Below are 15,758 nucleotides of genomic sequence, written 5' to 3' on the forward strand. Positions count from 1 at the left end.
GCTTGAAAAGCATTCACTTGCTCACTTGTTCCCCTACATTCACTTTGGTCATGTCCCAAAGTTCCACAATTCTCACATTTCCCACTTGGGATTGATGAAGATGCCACCATGGCATTAACATGTTGCTTTGGTGATTTTGAGGTTTCTTCAAGTTTAGCCATAGCCTTTTCAAACTTTAAGTTAATGGTATCAATATGAGCATTAAGTTGAGCACCCAATTGAGTAATAGAGTCCACTTCATGCTTTCCTCCTCTAGTAGCCTTGCGAGGTCTAATATATTGTGAATTATGGACCGCCATTTCCCCAATCTTGTTCCAAGTTTGATTATCGTCAACTTCGGTGAACATACCATTTGATCCCATGTTGAGAATGTTTCTTGAGTCTTCATAAAGACCATTCTAAAATTGTTGTACCAAGAACCACTCGCTAAGTCCATGATGAGGACATGAGCGACAAGTTCCTTTGAATCTCTCCCAAGCTTCATACAAAGATTCTTCATCCCTTTGCTTAAAACCCGTAATTTGAGCTCTTAGCATGTTAGTCTTTTTCGGAGGGTAGAATTTTTTGTAGAACGCTAGAGCCAACTTCTTCCAATAGTCAATTCCGAGAGTAGCCTTATCAAGGCTCTTTAACCATTGTTTTGCGGTACCAATTAGAGAAAAAGGAAATAAGACCCATCGAATTTGGTCTTGAGTCACACCAGTTTGTGAAATCGCATCACAATAGTCACAAAAAGTCTCCATATGAGAGTGAGGGTCTTCACTAGGCATCCCCTCAAATTGGCTTCTTTCGACTAATTGGATAAATGCGGATTTAGCAATGAAATTTCTGGCTAAGTGTTGTAGTGTGGGAGTTCCATTGGGTAGGTTCTCCTCGGTTGGTACGGAATGTGATGAAAACCTAGGCATTGTGGGTTGATTTTGTGGTTGATTTTGTGTCGGGTTCTCCTCACCTTCTCTTGCAAAAGGGTTGACGAACTCAAGAGTATTTGAAGGAATATCTACAACCTCACCAATACCTCACAAAGTGTTTCTAGCAAGTCTTCTATTGGTTGTCAAAGTCCTTTCCATTTCGTGATCAATGGGTAACAAGTTACCTTGTGATCTTCTAGACATGCAAAATATCAAACAACTCGAAAACAATTAGAACAAACCTTGAGGAATTTTACATCCCCAAGGCAAAGAAATACACAACTAATAACAATCTAAGAAAATCAAATCAAGTTAACACCGTCCCCGGCAACGGCACCATTTTTGGTCGAGTTCGCTTAGAGCTTAGATTTCGGTTACTTGTCGTTAGGAGCACCTAGACCAAAACAATATTTATATCTCCACAAACAACTCTACTATTAGTAAAGAGGTAAGTAAAGGTCGGATCCCAAGGGTCGGGTATTGATGTAGGATTTTCGATTACAAGTAGTGGTGTCTAGGGGTGTCATAATTTGGGTTGAGATAAGAATATCACTAAACTAAATAGCAATAAAAGTAAACAAGCAAGATGATTAAAATGAGATGTAAACAATTGATTAAAAGCACTAGGGTGTCATGGGTTCATAGGGGATTCATGGGATTTGATCATTCAAACATGTTTTCACCTAGATGCAAGCAATTATTGTTGTGATGGGATCGAGTTAGTGTATATCTTACAATCCCTAGGAAGGTTTGGGTCCCGGAGCCGAATCGATTAGATTGTACAACACCTACAAATCGACTTAATCCTCCCTATCCAACAATATGCATGGTCTAATGAGACTCGAGTTGGTTTATGTCTTACAAGTCTCATTGAAAATATAAGTGATGGGTAAAAAATGCAAGGATTCATAGGCTCGCATTTCATCAAACATAACATGTGCATAAGTTGAAATCATAACAAGCAAGCAAATTAATTATGAAAGCATATTAGATTAAGCATAAATCAATCCCCATGTTGGTTTCCCCTAATTCCCCATTAACCCTAGTTAAGGAAACTACTCACTCATTATCAAGTTTAACATGTTAACAAGGTTGTCAATCATATTAACAAAGCAACACATGATGAATAAATGAAGATGATTAACAATAATTAAAAAGGGATTAAGAGAATTATACTAAATGATGATTCCAAAATAATAAGCAAAGAATAAAAGAAGTACTTGATGAATGATTGGAAGGTTGTCAATCTCCCAAAATAAACCCAAATAATCTTCAATTACCCAAAATAAAAGATGAACAATAGAGAAATGAAGGAAATGATATTTGTATTAAGACTTGATTAGAAGTTGATTACAAGATTAAAGAGAGATTAGAATGATATAAACTACACTAAGGATTGATAAGAAGAACATGATAATCTAATTATACTAATGGGGTATTTATAGTGGGGATAAGGTACACAAATTAGGGTTTACTAAGGGCTTAAATGACGATTAAGTCCTTGAGGAATCGCTCCTCTCAGAAAAGATGCCGGTCTCCGTTTAGCTAGTCTTTCAAAAATATGTGCATCTTTAATGGAGCAAGGAGAGGACGTGTTGCTCTGTAAGACAATCCGAGCGTCCAAAGGGTCGGGACGAGCGGATTGTGCAGTGGTTGGACGAGCGGCCTGGCAGCTTGGACGCTCGGATTCTGGTGCTTTTGGACGGGCGTCCCGATAGGTGCGACGCTCGGATCTTGGTCGATCTTGCCATTTCTTCTTTTCTTCTTCCTTCTTCCAACAATCCTCCAGGATCTTGTCGGAGATGCAAGGGTTTCTTCATCATTGCCCATCTACTACATTATGTACAAAGGCCTTATAGTCTTGTCTTCACTTTAATGCTTGGTCATTGGATTCGATCAATTTAGCTCTATTTTGCCATGAAAATGCAAGGTTTTCACTCCTCTCCTACCAAGGAAACAAAACCTCAAAGAATATGCAAAACAAAGGACTAAAGATAGTAAATGACCCAAATATGCACTAAAAAGCATAGGAACGAGGCTAATTCGGGGACTAAATATGCTCAAATAATAGTCACATCAATGACACCAGTTATACGGCTCTAATAAGTATGAAATTTTAAAGAAGTTTGCCAATTTTATCAGGTTAAGTCTATATGATCAGCTTTATTTTTGACACTAACTCGTAGACTATGAGCATGACAAAGCTAATAACTGCCATTAGATGCAAGGCTCAAATGAAATGACAAGTTAAAGTGCAATATCATCATGGAAATCTACCATTCCGACTCGACCTATATGCAAAATGAAACGTGATTTTTTTTTTGTAATTTTGAAAATTTCTAATTTTTTTTTCAATTGAAATAAAAGTACAATGCAAGCAAGAAAGTAAACATGAATGCAAAACAAATGCAAATGCAGACTCAAAGGATACAATACCCTCCCCAAACCAAAAGGGACAACGCCCTCATTGTCCTCCATCATACACAAGCAGTATATATAGGGGAACGGGATAACACAACCAATAAATGAATGAAAAAAATAAATAAATAAATAAAGAGATGAAAATAAATAAAAGAGCAGAAATACATACAAAATAGCGAACTTCCCCAAACCAGCCAGAAAACTGGGGAAGTGAGTAGACCAGCAGCTACTGCTCAAAAGCCTCCTCCTCCTCTCCCACCACCGTGTAGTCGGGATCTCGCTCCTGCTCCCGTCTCCTCCTCTCGTCAGCTCGAGCTCTCTCCTCCTCCTTGGCCGTGTCCGCCTCACTCTCTTGCTATGGGTACCCTTCCGCCGGGAACCGGTAGAAAGAAGGGTGTGGCCAGCCATCTGGAACAGGGCGTCCTCTCCGCATGTGATACTCGTATAGAGGAAACAAGGAAAGTGTCTGGTCCCGCTCCATACGAGCCTACCTGGTGCACATCTCAAGAAGAAGACCGCCACGACGCCCTTGGTCATGACCTCGAGCGCCAAAAAAGGTGGAGGAGGAACAAATTTAACCGGCAAAGTTGGCTGGGTCACAAAATAAGTGGGGATAGGGGTCGGTGTAGGCGTAGGCGTGGACGTGGATGTCCGCCCAGCCTCAGTCGGTGTGGACCCCTCCCCGGTCTCAAGTCTCTTCTGCTTCTTAAGAGCGGAAATTGTGGGGGCAAAGAGTGGAAGGTGGTAAGAAGGTAGAGGTGGAGGTAACCTACCCGACAAAGTAGTCAAAGGTACAAGACGGTGTAGGTCGGGATAAGGTAAGGTCACGGACCTGGAACGACAGATCTTCCAGGTCCGCTGGTCTAAAGCTAACCAAAACATCTCCAACATGGCGTTAATATTCAAATTCCTTATCTATGTGTCTCAGGCCTCTGGGAAATCAATGTAAAGGGAACGAGCAATAAAAGAGGCTATGCCTCCATAAGAAATTGTGCCCGTCACCTTCTGCCCGACATCGTTAAGTTGTTTAGCTGTCAGATAAGTAATGTTAAGAACGAAGGGGCCAACGCTATTAATGTTAAGATAGCCCCCTAGAATCGACAACTGAACGTTAACGTTGTTAGGCTCCTTGCGGCCGAAAATCGTTCCACCAATGAGACGAAGAAAGTAACGGGCCGGGGGAAGGTGAATGTGAGCCAGCCTATGCTCCTCAAAAGGTGTATGTGCCAAGGTAGGACAAAGTAAATGCATGACCTTCCGAGGAGGGTTCAGGTTACCGTGGGAAGACAAACCTAACCGCCTCCCAAACTCTGGTAAAATCCAAGTGGTGGTCTGGTTAAACAGTCTAAAGGAGACACAGGGGATCTCCGGGTCAGTGTCGTAGGCACCATCTGAAAAGGTGGTGGAAAAGATGGGGGCTTTTGAAAGCCTTGTTGAGCTTTATGAGGAGGACCATAAGGTTGTTGCTGCTGTGGTGGAGGTGTAGGATTCAACACATTCTGACTAGTCCATCTCCAGTTAGGATAGACTCCACTCTGATTGTTATAGTAATAACATCCTTGCCTATATTGCTGAAAGGCAAGGACTTGGTCCTTCTCAGTTAGACAGTCAACAGTAGTGTGACCGTCATTGCTACCGCACCTCTCACATGTAACGGTTTCTTGTATAGTCAACAAGTGAACCGTCTGTTGATCACCAGCACTCTACAACTCGAACTTATCGAAACGGGCATTCATGGCTTCATGCTGAGCCACAACTGCATTATCAACAGAATTAACTGTCTGAATACCATATCTAGGGTTCCCATACTCAGCAAAATGGGTAGCCATCTCCTCTACGATTCCCCATCCCTTGTCATCATCATTATTCTTCTGAAATCGACGTTTGATGAGGCATCCAAAATAGCGCGGTGGTCATCATACAACCCATTATAAAACTGGTTGCATATGAACCACTGATCGAAACCATGATGAGGAAGAGACTGCACCAACTTCTCAAACCGGCACCAAGCTTCATAGAAGTTCTCATCTGGTGCTTGCTTGAAACTTGTAATTTTTCCACTCAGCTGATTAGTTCGTTGTGGAGGAAAATACCTTTTATAAAAGGCAATGGCCAGAGTCTCCCTGTTAGTAATACCGGCTGCTTCTCTATCAAGATCTTTGAGCCACTCTCGGGCTCCATCGGTCAAAGAAAAAGGAAATAGGACCTCCTTAATCTTGTCCTGAGTCACTCCCTTAGTAGCGGGAATGGTTGAGCAATAGTCTGTGAAAACCTCCATATATATGCTTTCGTGGGTCCTCAACAGCTACACCCAGATATAGATTTCTTTCGACCAGATTGATATAAGACGACCGAATATCGAATGTATTGCCATCTTTAGTTGCAACATTGAAACCTTTAGGGATTGAAGCAGCTGTAGGCTCCGAATGACTTGCAAGATTAGGCATTTTTACAGGACTGGTGGCAGAAATAGAATTGTCTTCTTCAAAAGACGGGTCTTCTGCAAATAAGAAATGTTCTAGCTCGGGTTCAAAAGTTCTCAAGGCTTCCTTTTGAATCTTTCTCTGCAGTCTTTGTCTATAACAAAAGGTCCGTTCTTGTTCAGGATCAGCTGGAACTAACACTAACCTAATAGACCTGGGCATAAACAAGAATAAAGAAAATAAATAAAAACTGTCTCAAGGAATTAAAAATTCCCTGAGACTGAGAGACAAACGAATAGAAACAGGCAAATAGGCTTATTGCCTCCCCAGCAACGGCGCCAAAATTTGATATCGTCGTTTTAGTATCAAAAATAAATACCTAATACTACTAACAGAAGTTAGCGATAAGTAGGGTCGATCTCCACAGGGAGGCTAAGTATCTATCTATTAAACTCGCCTGTCTGGTCAGAAATGGGGGGTTTTAAATTTGTTTTCTAAACTATTGATGATATAAGGCAAGAGAAGTAAAGACAAGAGCAATAAAAGCATGAAAAAGCTAAGATTGATCAGATAAGAAGAAATATGTCAGGATTTCGGTTCATCATGGCAGTTCACTAACTTGGTCATAAATAGTCTAGACAATCTACTGTGAGAAGGGCAAGGTAAAGGTCCTTCCGGTCCGCTATTCACTCTAGATTACAACTAACATAACTTTCGTTCTCATTAGGGTAGTCTACTGTTCATAGCAGGTCTGTTCTTTCCAATTTTCCGATCTAGGAGCAAATTTAACCAAATTAAAGTTGTTTAGAGGCGTGCACTCGACTAAACATATTACAATTATATTGCTATGGTCACAGGTTCTCACAATCAATCATCTAGTCTATTCACAACATCGTCACTTTATTACCATGGCTCCCTTAATCCTAACATAAAAGGATTTAGCTACTCATGCTATTAGATTTAACAACAATAACGATGAATATGCTAAGAGAAGACATACTAAAGAGATAATAAAGACGAATTGTATACTAGCAACGATAATAATTGAATAAAAATCAAGAGACAATGAAATAAATAAGAACAATAATTAAAGCAAGCAAAAGATTAGATTAAGGTTAAGAGAAATAGAGATTAAGAGTAAAGTATGAGTTGTGAAACGTAATTATGACCTAATCCCGACATCCTTTATATAGGGAAGTAATTATTAACTTAAGTAAACCTAAACACGGATTAAGAAACCCGTGTATAATAGCTAGCCACTCGATCGAGCCTTTTTAAACTACTTGATCGAGTGAATATTCAGCCAAATCGTTCGATCGAGCAACTGGGGCTCTCGACCGAACACTTCAAGTTTAGCCCGATTCGATCGAATTCAGAAACCACTCAATCGAACTCCTGCAGCTGCCAAACCACTCGATCGAACTCCTGCAGCTGCCAAACCACTCGATCGACCTCTAAAAGCTCTCGATCGAATAGATATCCACTGAAACAGCCTTGACTTCGTTTGGTTAGCTTCCTAGGACCTCCTTCATGCTTTTCGAGGTACGTCACCTGCTCTAAAATCTCGATCTCGTCAGAATGCATGCTAAGAGGAACGAATAAGGCACAATTCCACTACTTTAAGGTCAATTTCTACAATTAAGACAAAGCAAACCAAAGTAGCCAATTTGGGGCATTTCACAATACAAAGCGATGATATAGACATATAAATGTGTGTAATAAGAGGCTACAAAGATTATATAAATTGCACGTATCAACTTTGTTGTTCCCTGCCAAACAAATAACAGCCTCGTGCCCAGCAGCACCACATCTCTCACAGTGCACCACCTCTTGCGCCATAAGAAGGAACATAGGTGGAAGATCAAAGGTACTCAAGCCTTCCTTTTGATGATCTTTTACGTAGATCTGTCTAGGTAGGACCTATGGGAAAGAGTACTAGAGGAAAATATAAGAACTGCCTCAAGGAATAAATTCCTTGAGGCTAAAGACGGACAAAAAGAAACAAGTAAATAAAATAGTTGCGTCCCCGGCAACGACGCCAAAATTTAACACGGCTGTCGCAACCCTATCAAAAATAAAACCAACTCGCTCTACTAATACAGCATAGATAAGTCGGGTCTCGAATCCACAGGGAGGCGGTCACTATCTACTCGTTATTCGGTCTATCTAAAGTTATAAAACGGAGGGTTTGAGTATTTGAACTAAACTAATAAAAGCAAGGGTTGAGAGAAAATAAAGAGAAAAATGCAAGGATGTGGGTTCACCATGGTACTACACGAATCAGCTAAAAGTAGGTCAGTCGGTCTGATTTGAGAAGGGTAGTGGAAAGGCCCTCTCGGTCTGCTATCCGCCCTAAAATACTACTAACTTAGCTCTCGCCCTCATTAGTGTAGTCTATTGTTCATAACTGGTCTATCCATTCCAATCTCTCGATCTAGGTCTGAATTTAACCAGATTAATTGATTCAATTGCATACATTAAATTTAACAATTACAGTTATATTGATATAAAACAATTCTCACAATGAAACCTTCTAACCAATTATCGCATCATTGCTATACTATCATGGCTCCCCTAATCCTAGCATTAGAGAATTAGCTAAGCATAAATAGAGTGAGAATAAAATATAAAGTAGAAACAAACATAATAAAGAAACGAGCAAGAGATAAATAACATAAAAGAGAGAGAATTGCAGAGAATAAGATCTGGTAGCAGAACAAAAGTAACGTTGAATAGAATAAGAAACATAGGAAAAAGTTGTTTGGAAGATGATAAAACCTAATTAAGTCTCTCCTATTTATAAGAGAGATATTTATTGTCCTAAGATACGATGAAAAGATATTAAAATATTACGTCAGACATTAGGTACTCGATCGAACACTATCAAAAAGGAACCATTCTATCGAGGACATTAGATACTCGATCGAGCAAGATAGTACTCGATCGAGTTATTTCCAGCGTACAATTCCTACTTCGCGCACTGAACTTCAAACGGCTGTCATTTCTTTGTTACTTGGGAAAACAGAGAGATTTCGGTGGCGTTGGAAAGCTAACAGGACAAGCTTTCATATACAACTAGAATAGCTTGAAAATATGTTGTGTAAATCGAGATATGGCTCTTCAAAGTAGGCACTAGTGATATGAAGCTCTTCGTTTGCTCGCCTAGCTTCCTTACTTCTATGCGCAAGTCAAAATAGTAGTCTCCAAGCTCGGACTCAACTGATCTCCTAAATGAATGCATAGGGACATGTTTTAGGCTTAATTATGCTCCTCTCCGGTTCATACCTGCAAATAATGCAAGAGATACCAAAGTAGACAATTCGGGGGACATTTGTAGCTAAACACTGCTAAATATGCATAGAAATACGTAGAAATACGGTACAAAAAGTTTATATAAAAGGCGCGCATCAATGAGATTGAGATATGAGGTGGGGGAATTGGGGATACATATGATACAGAAAGGGGATGCTAGAGGGGTGGCGAGCTGGGGTGGAGAAAGGGACAGTGTCTTGATTCTATATTCATACAGATGGCTGTGTGAGATTTAATGGCAGGTGGTATGTTCCTAAAGATGAGGAGCTGAAAAATGTGATCATAACAGAGGCTCATTGCACACCATATTTAGTATATCCAGGAGGTGACATGCTATATAAGGATTTGAAGAAGACTTTCTGGTCGCCTGGGATTAAGAAGGAAACTGCTGCGTTTATGGCACGATGTTTGACATGTCAGAGGGTTAAGGGAGAGCAGCAATGACCACAAGGTAAGATTCAGTCTCTTGAGGTACCTGAGTGGAAATGGGAGTCTATCTCTATGGATTTTATAGTGGGTTTGCCGAGGAGTCAATAGGGTAATAACATGATATGGGTAATAGTTGATCGTTTGACCAAGTCAACTCACTTTGTTCCGATGAAAGATACTTGGGCCAAGATACAGTTAGCTTTGGCTTATAGGAAGCATGTGGTTCGTTTTCATGGGATGCGTAAGGATATAGTGTCCAATAGAGATGCGAGGTTCATATCATGGTTTTGGAGAGAGATGCAGGAGTTGATGGGAACTACTTTGAAGATGAGTACTGCATTTCACCTTGCGATAGATGGATAGATAGAGAGGACTATCAAGACTTTAGAGGATATGCTGCGAGCTTGTGTGATGGATTTTGGTGGTAGCTGGGAGGCTAGATTGGATCTGATTGAGTTTTCTTATAACAACAGCTATCACACGAGTATTAGGATGACACCATTTGAGGCTTTGTATGGGTGGAGGTGTAGGAGTACGATTTACTAGGATGATAGAGCTGAGGCCGTGGTGTTAGGACCACAAATGGTACAGGATATGATAGAACAGGTTAAGTTGATCAGACAAAAGATGTACGCGGCCCAGGATCGACAAAAGAGTTATGCAAACTTGCACCGTCTTGACATAGAGTTTCAGGTTGGGGACAAGGTTCTTTTGAAAGTATCCCCTATGCGTGGGGATGAGATTTGGTAAGAAAGGGAAGCTGAGCCAGAAGTTTATCGGACCATATGAGATTTTGGTTCATATGGGTGAGGTTGCTTACAAGTTAGCGTTACCAGCAGCTTTGGATATGGTGCATAATGTGGTTCATGTGTCTCAGTTACGAAAGTATGTGAGTGATCCTTCACATGTGTTAGAGGTGGAGAACATAGAGTTGGATGAGTCCTTGTCTTATCTTGGGGTCACAAAACAAATTCTTGATCGCAAGGTTCGTAAAACTAGGAATGGGGAAACAGTGTTATTTAAGGTTTTTTGGTCTAACCATGAGGTTGAGGAAGCTACTTGGGAGGTGGAAGAGTCTATAAGGGAGCGGTATCCGTCTCTTATTGATCAGGTATGTGTGGTTACGGGAACGTAACCATGTTTCTTTTAGGGGGAGGGGGGGGGGGGGTAGGAGATGGTCGCGTAAGGGTTTGGTGTGTTTTTATGTTAGTTTTGCATAGTTAGTAATTGCTTTGAGTCGGTTTAAGTTTTGTTTTGAGTTTTTTTGTTATGTTGTTGTGTCGGAGTTGAGTTGGTATGCTTTGTTTTTGTGTACGGGTTGAACTTCGGGGACGAAATTATTTTTAAGGAGGGAAGACTGTAATACTACGGTTTTCTATGTCTGTGGGTACTCTATCGAGTGAGGCTTACTCTGTCGAGTAAGTATGATTTTATACGAAACAGTAGGTGACCTGATGGGTACTCGATTGAGTACGTGTGACACTCGATCGAGTAGGGGCACTCGATCGAGTAAGTCACTTACTCTATCGAGTAAGTGAGTTTTACGGGTTATTTTAGCTGGGATTCGTTAATGACGCGTGGTTAATATAAAAGGTTTCCGTCATTCTACCATATCACTTTTTCACCTTTCTAAAACCTTTCAAAAGAAAAAGAAGTTATGTAGTTCGCTTTCATCGCGTTATTGGCAAATCCCAAGGCTAGGATCGTCGGATTGTCTTGTTCTTTATACCGTTGAGTTTGTCGCATCGAGGGTAAGCTTCTTGTATAATTTTTATAATGTTTTGTCGAGTTTGGTTAAACCTCTAATTGGGTGGATTTGAGGGTTTTGGGTGTATTGCGTTGATTAGGCGTTAATTATGTGAATATATGTTATAGGAGGAGGATTCGTTGAGGAACATGACTGATTAGCTGCTTTGACGGTCTTATGGTTGCTATTCCAGGTAGGGTTTCCCTACTCGATTATTGTTTAAATGTGTTGTGGTGGTTGATCATTGTTGTTGGTTTATATCATGTCGGAATTGGTAAATAGTAATTTTTGTTGTATAATTGTCTGTGGTTGGGAGGTGCGTCCTCGGCTGAGTGGAGTCACTTGCGGGAGTGACTTCACGCCCTTGATTCGCCCTCTGTGGAATCCGCCACATAGGGGGTGTGCACATTTAGTAACTTGGGTTATCGCTCGGATATGATGAGCGGGGCTTAGGTAGGAACGGCTGCTTCCCCCACTGACGGTGTGGAATACTTGTTGCGATGGGTATTCTGGCAGGACTACACACTTTAGTATGTAGTCAGGTGTGTGGTGATGTGTTGGAGATTGGTTGGTTGGATTAGATTGTTGTATTGTTTTTTTATTTGATTTATTTAAACAGTAACTGAGCCCAGTTTAAATGTTTTGAAAATTGTGGCGATCCATTCGGGGATGTTGAGCAGGTATTGAGCAGGTATGAGTTGATGTGCATGGGATAGCTGGGTTGAGTCGCCACAAGCTGTTTAGAAGTCTTTAGTTGTGTCCTAAACATTCTTTTATATTATTTCAGTTGGTTTGACAATTTTGAGAAACGGTTGTATTTACTTTCTCAGTTTTGGGTTTTGGACTTTGGTCGGACTCTCGAGGAGGTTTAGTTTTCGGTACTTGTCGTTAGGAGCACGTAGACCAAAACACAATTTATAACTTCACAAACAACTCTACAATTAGTAAAGAGGCAAGTAAAGGTCGGATCCCAAGGGACGGGAATTGAGATGAGATTTTCAATTACAACTAGCGGTGTCTAAGGGTGTCACAATTTGGGGTTTGAAGTAGAAGATCACTAAACTAAATAACAATGAAAGTAAACAAGCAAGATGATTAAAAAGGGATATAAACAATTGATAAAAGGCGCTAGGGTGTCATGGGGTCATAGGGGATTCATGGGAATTGATCATACAAACATATTCTCAAATTATAAGTAAGCAATTATTGTTGTGATGAATCGAGTTGGTTTTATATCTTACAATCCTAGGAAAGTTTGGGTCCCGGAGCCGAATCGGTTAGATTGTACAACACCTACAAGTCGACTTAATCTTCCCTACTCAACTATATGCATGGTCTAATGAGACTCGACTTGGTTTATGTCTTACAAGTCTCATTGAAAAGATAGGTGATGGGTAAAAAAAATGCAAGGATTCATAGGCTCGCATTTCATCAAACATAACATGTGCATAAGTTGAGAACACAACAAGCAAGCAAATAAACTATGAAAACATATTAATTTAAGCATAAATCATCCCCCATGTTGATTTCCCCTAATTACCCATTAACCCTAGCTAAGGAAACTACTCACTCATTATCATGTTGAACATGCTAGCAAGGTTGTCAATCATACCAACAAAGTGAAACATGATGAATAAATGAAGATAATTAACAATAATTAAAAAGGGATTAAGAGAATTATACCTACTAATGATTCCAATAATAAAGCAAAGAATAATAGAAGTATTTGATGATTGATTGAAAGGTTGTCAATCTCCCAATAATAACCCAAATAATCTTCAATTACCCAAAACAAAGGATGAACAAGAGAGAGATTAAGGAAATGAAACTTGTATCAAAACTTGATTAAATGTTGATTACAAGATTAAAGAGAGATTTGATTGATATTAACTACACTAAAGATTGCTAAGAAGAACATGCTAATTTAATTAGACTAATGGGGTATTTATAGTGGAGATTAGTTACATAGATTAGGGTTTACTAAGGGCTTAAATGACGATTAAGTCCTTGAGGAATCGCCGGTCTCTAGGGAGACTCCGGTCTCCTTTTCGCCGGTCTTAGAAAAATATGTGCATCCTTCCATGAAGCTTGTAGAAGACGAAATAGCTGACAAGCAATCCGGGCGTCCAGGGCACGGGACGGGCGGATTCTGGTGATTCTGGACGGGCGTCCAGCTGGGGAAGACGGGCGGATTCTGGGTGTTTTGGACGGGCGTCCACTGGGGGAAGACGCTCGGATTGTACCTCTTGGACGGGCGTCTTGTGGACAATCCGCTCGGATTGTCTTACAGCTACTTTCTTTCTTCTTTTCTTCCTTTTTCTTCATAGAATCCTTGAGGATTTCCTCGGGGATGCAAGGATCTTTTTTCATCATTGCCCATCTACTATAGTATGTACAAAGGCCTTCTAATCTTGTCTTCTCTTTGATGCTTGGTCATTGAATTCAATCAATTTAGCTTCATTTTGCCATGGAAATGCAAGGTTTGCACTCCTTTCCTACCAAGGAAACAAAACCTCAAAGAATATGCAAAACAAAGGACTAAAGACAATAAACGACCCAAATAAGCACTAAAAAGCATGGGAACAAGGCTAATTTGGGGACTAAATATGCTCTAATTATGGTCACATCAAATATCCCCAAACCGAACCTTTGCTCATCCCGAGTAAAGAGGTGACAAAGACTAGGACCGTTATTTAAACTAACCTAATAGCATAGCCGATATGAGACAATTAGCGGGTCTCACTCCGCCCCTTCAACTCACAACAAGACAACTATGAGGTAGGATGCCTTCTTGCAAGGCAAGGTAGGTCTTGTCAAAATGGCGACACATCCAAACATTAAGCACACAAAATCAAGTAATAGATGCGTTTACAAAAGAATAGCCACTTTCCTCATCTACGTGGCGGAAATTATCTACAAGGGAAGCAATTCAAGGGTACACACTCCTTCATAGATGCAATTTCTTCAAACTACTAAGCCTAGAAGGATACCAATAAATCACCTCCAAATTGTGTCAAGCTAGGGTACCTTTTTCCTCAATCGTTAAATGCTTTCGTCAAGAGTAGACTCCCTATGGTGTTAGAAACACTGGAGGATCGCGGAATTCCCCCTCTTGCCTAGACAAGAAGAAGGGTCGTCCCCTCTCTACCATGCACAAAAATGGATATGATTGATAAAGGGATCAATAGATATTTGAGTTTCATTTTGGGAGTTTGCTTTTGTTTTTGTTTTTCCCCTCAATTTCTTGTGGCATTTGACATTTGAGAACACTTTATTTTGCTATTTCTTTGATGTTTGGCATTTCAATACTTGACAACTTTTCAACTTTTCTTTGCATTTCTTTTTGAACATTTTCAAAGTCACCCCATATGTAGTGAGGGTGCCTTATTTTTGAAGCATTAGGAGTCTATTTTCGCTCCTCTTTTCATTTGATGCATTTTTCAAACTTTCTTTCACTTTTCATTTCATTTCTTTGAACTCAAATCAATTTCTTTTTGTGCCCATTCCCTTTGATGACAAAAAATATGGTAGAACATGGATGAATGATGGATGCATGGTTTCAAGGGTCACCTTGGAATAAACGATAGCCAAGGAGTTATCACACCACAAGGTACCCTTGACTAGGCCTTAATCCATGGGTCAAAGGATACTAGCATGACACATCCTAGGGTGTTTTACAAGTATTCTAACAAGCAAAGTCTTAAGAAGAAAAAGCATCTACTAGGGCCTATATACACTTGTCAAGCTTCCCAAGTAGACGGTTTCGCAAAATTTTTCTAACATGCAACTACATGTCATGATGCAACTAACATATAAACATCCTAATGCAAATGATTCTACCAACTAATATGCCATATAAACTAAATGCAAGTCCTAAATTCACATTGTTATACCGCATCAATCAAAATAAAGCCACATAGTCATTAACATAAAGAGGAAAAAGGAGATTGGAAAGATCATACCATGCGGTCTTCAATATCCTCATGTCTTGGATGTGGCGTAGTCGATCAATGTGAACAAGGATAGAACAAATACAATATATACAACAATATATACAAGTCTACACTACAAAGGAAATGAACTTGTTTTTGGATTTTCAAATTTTTCAATTTTTTTTGATTTTTTCGAAACTTTTTGATTTTTTGGGTTTTTGAATAAAAGTTAAGTTAGAATTCCCCATCCCCACACTAATATGGGCATTGTCCTCAATGGCCAAAATGATGGGAAATTATGCAAACATGATGCATGAATGCTATACTAAATGCAAGCTACACTAATCTACACTACATGATGCATGGGTTTTGTTTATGACGGAGAGCGTAATTTAGATTAACTCCCGTTGCGTATGCATGTACTTCCCCAAACCGAGATAGACATTATTTCTAATGTCTTAAAGTATGGGGTAGTTCATGCACACTAGATGCACTGCATGAAACTAAATTTGTCATTTTGGATTTTCAAAATGGGAACAATGAAATAAGAACACCTCAATGGGGCCGAGGTGTTAGTCCTCAT

The 15,758-nt window shown here is 39.9% G+C and overlaps 1 non-coding gene across 1 annotated transcript; it reads left to right on the top strand.

Annotated features, from left to right (window-relative positions):
* The first annotated feature begins 429 nt into the window (after positions 1-429).
* On the top strand, positions 430-536 carry LOC141624165 (small nucleolar RNA R71). The gene has a single exon (XR_012533975.1). It is a non-coding gene; the product is annotated as a small nucleolar RNA R71 (small nucleolar RNA).
* Positions 537-15,758: the final 15,222 nt, after the last annotated feature.

This window comes from Silene latifolia, chromosome X, assembly GCF_048544455.1.
Source record: "Silene latifolia isolate original U9 population chromosome X, ASM4854445v1, whole genome shotgun sequence".
NCBI classification, from domain to species: Eukaryota; Viridiplantae; Streptophyta; class Magnoliopsida; order Caryophyllales; family Caryophyllaceae; genus Silene; species Silene latifolia.